The 6,938-nt window shown below is 39.9% G+C and overlaps 1 pseudogene; it reads right to left on the bottom strand.

Annotated features, from left to right (window-relative positions):
* Positions 1-1,316: 1,316 nt before the first annotated feature.
* Positions 1,317-3,833, bottom strand: LOC112618492 (annotated as a pseudogene).
* Between the last annotated feature and the right edge of the window lie 3,105 nt (positions 3,834-6,938).

Below are 6,938 nucleotides of genomic sequence, written 5' to 3'. Positions count from 1 at the left end.
GCAAATATTTTCTACCATTCCATAAGTTGTCTTTTCACTCTGATAATTGTTTCTTTGCTGTGCAGAAGACTTTTCATTTGATGTAATCATATTTATCTTTTGTTGTTGTTGTTGTCTGAGCATTTGGCATCAAATCTAAAAAATCATTGCCTAGAGCAATGTCATAGGGTTTTAGCAAGGGTTTTTCTTATATTTGAGCAAATAGCTGAAGCAAATGAGGGTTCAAGTTGTATGAATATCTGTTGATGAATGAAAGAGAATTTCAGGTTGAAAAATAGAGAAGGAAAGAAAATAACATGAAGGTTTATCAGAGACGGTTAAGTAAATTATAGCCTACACATTTAAGAGAAAACTATGCATACATTAAGAAGATTGATCTATATTAATACTTAGTAGCATGGAAAGATTTTTAAAATAATTTCTTGAGTTGAAAACAAGCAAGTGTACAATTTTATTCTATTTATATAAAAGTGTATGTGTGTGCATGCATGCCTGCATGTTTGTGTGTGTGGAGGCAATGCATACATAGAGAAGTATTTAGAAAGATGGTTACAAAATGTTCACAAGGGTGATCTATTAGACATACACAAAAATAAAGATGATTGAATAATGTTTATTGTCTGTCTCTCTCACCAGAATGTAAACTCTATGAAAACAGGAACTTAGCTTTGTTCACTACTTCATTCCTAGTATCTAGATACATAGTGAATGAATCACAAAGGAAAGAAGAAAATACATTGCTTATACACAGACCAAATAATGGCTCAGATTACTGGAGTTCAAAGGCATGAAGGGGAACAAAGGAGATAACAGTAGATGTCTGAGCAGATTTGATTGGGCAGAGCTTTGAATCCCAGCATAAACCTGGACTTCAAGCTTCAGGAAATGGGTAGCCATTGCTCACTGAGAGGACGAGGTGGAGGATGGATTTTCTTTCTTTTTTTTTTAAGTGTAAGTATGGACTTTATTTTTTTAAAAGTCTTTTGAGAACTGCAAATTATGAAGTAAAAGCAGATCACTATGTAGAAATCTAGTGAATACATTTTGCCAGTGCATGAAAACTTTATCAAAGTTATTCATTTAACAAATTCACCCCATTCACAATACTCAGTTATAATGTTCTTTTTAAGGCTACTATACCTTTCTTTCAAATTTCAAACAATATTACATGTTATTCCCTCAAAATGAACTTTTAAACAACAAACTTTTGGCTCATAAGAATGGCACCTTCAAAAGGGGCGATTTCCACTCTGGTGGCATTATTCCAGGCTAGTTTCTTTCACCAGTTAAAAACTTTCAAAATGTTCACTTTTAACACAAAGTCTTTCCATAAAATATGTGGCTACATTTTCCCCCTTGATGACTACATACATAGATGGGTAGCAGCAAGAGAAGATGAAAATGAACAGGCAGTCATTAAAATGAACGGATCAATTGTATACAAGAAATATTTGGCTCATGGCAATTAAAAATGGCAACTAGGGTATGTTAATTGCCAGAGGATTGAGTCATTACTGAATATGTTAAGAGAATGAAGCCAGTCCAGTATGACCAAGTAGGAATATATAATTGTCATTGCACTTCATTTGTCATAGCAAATGCGCTAAGCCAATAGGAAATCTAAGCTATATCTAGATTCCGAATTAGAACATGCTGACCTTTACATTTTCAACGGTTATTACTGGGTTTAGTATATCAGTCATTTTCTTTACTCAAACTCCTTTACGAATTCTTTCCTATCAATCTAAGTGTATTCTGTGCATAAAATACCTTAAACGAAAAGACTTTTCTAAGGTTCATTTGAAAATGGTTGTATAAAAAAATAGCCATTTGTTTTGCCTGGAAAGATACAAACTAAATGCAGAAGTTTCTCAAGGGGAAAAAGCTCATCTTTCTTCTTCCCACTACCTCTGCCACATTTTGATTTCCGAAACATTTCAAGTCTGTTCTCCATGGCTTCTCTAAGGATAAAACCCAGAGAGCAAACAATTGAGCTTTAGGACATCTGGAGTTAAAAATGCAAAAAGAAAAAAGTTAACTGCAAGCAATGGTCCACATACTCAAGATTCATGTTAAATAAGTTCAGTTATTACATATGGGTTTTTCATTGATGAGTAGGGCTCTGGGCAAGGCATATTATCACACAAATCATTGCCTTTTGAGACTTTGGATACTTTCACAGTTTAATTTGCAAACAGAAGTTTTATAATAAATCATTTTTTAACCAAATCATATCTTGAAAACTGTTTATAGAAAACCCAGGGAATAAAATGAACTGTTCATTGTGGAAGGCCTTAAATTATATTACTACAGTAGAAAATACAGGAGGTAGAAGATAACTGATAAGACTAATGCAACATTAGATTCAAATCTATAGCTCCTGTAGCTACTTAAAACATGGTTTTAGAAACTAAACCCAACATTTCCAGCAACCATAGAAACAGTTAAAATAAAATTTGCCATGAAAGCCCTTATGTCATGCTTGATACAGGGAGGTAGGAAGATGTAAGAACCAGGACACATGAGACATGACATTTTATCTACAGCTTCTGTTTGTTTTACAGAGGGTGTAGTTTCAAATTTCAGTCATGTTCTTCAGCTTCAGATTCAGATCCTTCTTCAGGATTTTTGAACCACTCTCCAAACTTTCTCATTTGCTCAAGGAAAACACTCTTCCCCTTTGCAACATGTGTACCTTTATACCACTTCAAAATGGGCTCTTCGCTCAAGATTACAGCTTTATAAAAAAGCACCACTATTTTCTGGAAGGCTTTCATGAAATGAATGTTGTCATAGCAATACTCCTGAATCTTCAGTTACAGAGTCAGCTCAGACTGACCTTGAGTAGTAAAGGCAGCAAGTAGAGTGCTGTATCGCTTCAAATGCTTGACAGTTTGCTGTGCTACAAGCTCCTCTTTTTTGTTGCATTCCACAGACCTCATTACATTTGACCAGACTGTTTTGATGACAACTGGTTCTGGGATGTTGTTTTTTTTTCATCTCCTCCTTGACATATAAAATTATATCCTTAAATGGATTACCACGGGACATCTGTTCTTGAAGTTCTTTCTGGAGCTCCTTACAAGCTCTGATGGATTGCTAATTCCGAACATATTCCGAAAGCTCTTTCAAGCCTGCCTCAGTTAAATACTTTGTGAAGTGTTTAACGCTTTGCTTATTGGCGGGAAGAAGTTCCATCAGGCTATTATCCATGCTGACTTTCCAAAGACTTGAAGCTACTGCATTGATATCTTTTTCATTTATTGATGATTTAAAGAGCTTTACAGCAAAAGCTGCTGAAACCCCTTCTTTAACCAAATTCTCATTATAAAGGCTATTAAGAATGGATGTAATTAGCCAGAAGAACACCAGTCAACATAGCCAGCTTGTTCCTCTCTGACTCAAAAACCCTTTCAGAACAGCAGCAGCTTTTTTACTTCATCTTCACAACCTTTCTCCAGGTATTTGTAGTGCCTGATTAACTTGTTAAAAACCTGAGCAAATGCTTGCATGGTCTCTAGGTCTTCTTGGGCTGCAAACACTCAGACATCTGTATGCATCATGTCATCTGCCAGTGAACCACCTGGGGCCAGCATTCCATCAGCCACCAGAATGTCAATGAGTGTTTCTGCACATCGACGGTAATCAAGTTTTGTTCCAGAAAAGCATCAAGAAACTTAGCTACTGCTTCCAAATCAGTACCAGTTTCAGTTAAGCCTTGAATAATACAGTCTTGAAACTGAGTAGGGTCAACCCTCTCTTTTTCATCTCTTTTTCTGGTTTTAAAATGCTGGGCCTGATAGCGTTAGTTTTTGCTGCTTTTAATTACTCATAAAAGACACCCGAATTTAAGGCAAAGAGGAAAGAGCCAGAAATCCCCAATGTAGCAGCAACTGCCATGGTGTCTCCTCTGCAGCCAGAACCGAGGATGGATTTTCACACCACTGTCTAGCCTGATGGATGCTCTTCTCCATCTCACTACAAAACAAACTCTCCATGAATAAACAAGACATTCAGACATCTTTCAGGCTCCTAACTGATGGAGAGTTTTAAGCTAGTTAAGGCTTTAGGGCTTAACATTCACTTGCTGGTTGATGAAGGCCCAGAAAACAAAGTGAAAATGCTTCTGTTTCCCCATTTCAATCTGTGCGCCACCATCTGCTGCACTGATTCCCATGATGGCTGCCATGGTGAAGATAGAAAAGGAATGGCCCAGGAAGCCAGAGTCTCATTGATGCCAACACAAGAGAGACTCACAGCCCTGAGGTCAAGGAAAACTTTCTTTCTGATACTCTGTCTTAAGCAGTGCTGGGACTTTTCACTTTTTACACTAAGGCCTTGTGTAGACAAGCACAGGTCACTGAATTGGTTCCATGGACCAACCCTTTGATCACACCATGTGTGGAAACAATACTGCACTATTTGTCTTTTCTCCCTTTGAGAAGTCCTTAATTATTATTGAAGGGATGTTTCCTATTATTCGTCCTGTCCCCTTCGACTCAACCCTACCAGCAGACAGGCTGGTCTTCCTTAAATGCAAATGCTACCCCTTCACTCACTCGCCCACTACAGCCCTTCGTTGGCTGTACATTGCTGTTAGAATAATCATGTTGTCCTTGGCATAGCCTCCAAGGCCCTGTCTCTCTCCAGAACAGTGTCCACCTTAGGCCACCCTCTCTCTTGCCCTCTAGGGTCCAGCACACTGACCTTCCTTCAGTTCCTCAAACATGTCATGTTCCTTCCTAACTCAGACCTTTTCCACACTGTGCTTTATGCTTGGAATTGTACTCCTCCCTTCAGCAATCCGGTCAGCTCCCACTCATCCTTTACATTATGGTATAAATGTCACTACCTCAGGGGTGCCCTCCTCAGTGTCATGCCCCAGACCAGCCTGGGTAAATGTAAAAGAGGCTCCCATAGCATCTACCTAGAGCTTCTCTACCATAGCACATAACTCACTTACAGTTAAATAATTATTGGCCAATTATTTATTCAGCATGAGTTTTCCCCATTGGACAAACCAAGTTGGTCCCAGCATAGTGCTGGCATGTGTGATCTTTTTAAACCTTTTGTTTTTCAGTGCTATTCTCATTGTACAATGTCAGTAGGTTAATAATGAGTGGAGTAAGAGAAAGTGGAAACTGTATATTTCAACAAGTTTGGCTGTAAAGGGGAGGAGAGAGATAGGGTAGCAGCTGGAGGGCACAATGGAAGTATCTTTACCAGCTCAGGCTGCCATCACAAAATCCCACAGACCGTGTGGCTTAAACAGATGAAATGCATTTCTTACAGTTCTGGAGGCTGAAAGTCGCAGCTCCAGGTGCCAGCATGGTTGGCGCCTGGTGAACGCTCTCTTTCTGGCTTGCAGACAGCTGCCTTCTCACTGTGTCCTCATTTGGCGGAGGGTGGATGGGTTCTGGTCTCTTCCTCTTCTTTAAGAACAGCAATCCCATTATGAGGGCCCCACTCTCATTACTTCATCTAAAACTAGTTACCTGCCAAAGGTCCCATCTCCAAATATCATCATATTAGGGTTTAGGTTTCAACATAATGAATTTCGGTTTTAAACATATAAATTTGGCAGTGGGGTGTCACAATTCAATCCATAGAAGGGATTAAGCAAAGTCTTTTTATGATAGGAAATCTTGAGCAGGCTTAAACACTCATGGTAGATGCCAGCAGAGAGGGGAAGGAAGGATGAGGCTTCAGGAGAGATGGGATAATCATAGGAGGTGGGAGGAGAGAAGAAGCAGTGCACTGATAGAGAAGATGTCTTTGTTTGGGAGGATAGACACTGCTCCTGCTGTGACATGAGCAGAGGAGCAAAGGGCATGTGCAACTCCAGAGGACCTTTTCCATGTGGTGGCAATGAGCCAGAGAATTCCCAATGAATGGCTTCTTATTCCCTATTCGAAGTAACATGTATGGGTATCTGATGAGGGGCTGGTGTGGCTTGTGGAAAATGGAGAAGGTTTGAAATAGATTCTGTGAAGAGTAAGAAACAGAGCTGCTGTGATATGAATGTTTGTGCCCACCCCCATTTATGTGTTAAAGTAATAACCCTCAAGTTGAAAGTATTAGGAGATGGAGCCTTTGGGAGGTCATTAAGCCTCATGATTGGGATTAGTGTGCTTCTAAAAGAACCCAGGGAGTTAGCTTGTCTCTTCCACCATGTGAGAACACAGCAAGAAGGCACCACCTATGAGCCAAAAAGCAAGCCCTCACCAGACATTAAATTGGCCTTGACCTTGGACTTGCCAGTCTCCAGAACTGTGAGAAATTCTATGTGGAGGGAGTAATAGCTGAGAGCCCTGGAATGACAGAAGGTTGTGGTCACAGTATGGGATGTTTAAGTGCAAAATTTCAGGGGAGGAGAAGTTCCTGTTGACACTGGAACAGTGTAAAATCTTAGGCGTGCATGACTGAAGTGGAGAAGGGGTAAAGGGCCTGGAAATTGAGAAGACCAATACTGCAGATCCCTCCTTCCAAGTCAGGGGTCCAGTTCTTAGAGTGAGCCCAGCTGGAAAGCAGTCTTCCTTACAAAACTGCACCTTAACAAGGTTTGTTTCCTTCAGGAGGGTTGCTTGTGCCACAGCACTGGTTCCCCACACAGATGTTATAGGTGCCAAGGGAAATGGTCAGTCTCTCCCTCTCCTTCTCTCTTTTTACCTATCAGTGCTACACATCTTGAAGCTCTTTTGGAGCTACAGATATAGAAAAAGGTAGAGAAAGCAAGACGCTGATAAAGAAGGGTCACACAGCCATTGAAAGCACAGAATTCAGGTGACATTGACATTTATCTGATATCCAATTCTTGCTCCTGGCTCCCAAGACTGAATGGAAATCTTTGCCTTATAACAACAGTGTTGTGGAAGACCTTTGGGAAAATCTTCCTTTAGGGCCTCCCCCTAACAACACTGCTACATGAAATCAAAACA

This window comes from Theropithecus gelada, chromosome 2 (genome assembly GCF_003255815.1).
Source record: "Theropithecus gelada isolate Dixy chromosome 2, Tgel_1.0, whole genome shotgun sequence".
Classification (NCBI taxonomy): Eukaryota; Metazoa; Chordata; class Mammalia; order Primates; family Cercopithecidae; genus Theropithecus; species Theropithecus gelada.
Note: the sequence above shows the minus strand (reverse complement) of the source record. Positions and strands in the feature narration are given on the sequence as shown.